The 313-nt window shown below is 37.4% G+C and overlaps 1 long non-coding RNA gene across 1 annotated transcript; it reads right to left on the minus strand.

The window, feature by feature from the left end:
- Nucleotides 1-313, minus strand: LOC107682037 (uncharacterized). Its single transcript, XR_001633334.1, has 3 exons — nucleotides 286-313; nucleotides 114-166; nucleotides 1-29 (listed from the first exon to the last, which is right to left on the minus strand). It is a non-coding gene; the product is annotated as an uncharacterized LOC107682037 (long non-coding RNA).

The raw sequence follows: 313 nt of genomic DNA on the forward strand, positions 1-313 counted from the left end.
GTTCTCACCTCCACCACCACTAGACTGTACTGTAAAGACAAACAGCAATATTAGGAAGTAAAAAAAAAAAAAAGAAAAAAGCACTGAAAGACTAGAAGCAGATCAGGCTTTACCATTTGATCAAGAGGAACAAATTTAGCATCCATGGTCACAACCCTGACGTTCACTGCAGAAGGGAAACATAACACACATCCATTACATAATGCATTTGAATGTGTTGAAATTCCATTACACTACAAGTTCTGATCACTTCTAATATTCATCCACTGGTCATTTGTAGCTCACCCATTTGTCCTGGATTATAGATGGGTTT

Source organism: Sinocyclocheilus anshuiensis, unplaced genomic scaffold (assembly GCF_001515605.1).
Source record: "Sinocyclocheilus anshuiensis isolate Anshui unplaced genomic scaffold, SAMN03320099.WGS_v1.1 C31249209, whole genome shotgun sequence".
Classification (NCBI taxonomy): domain Eukaryota; kingdom Metazoa; phylum Chordata; class Actinopteri; order Cypriniformes; family Cyprinidae; genus Sinocyclocheilus; species Sinocyclocheilus anshuiensis.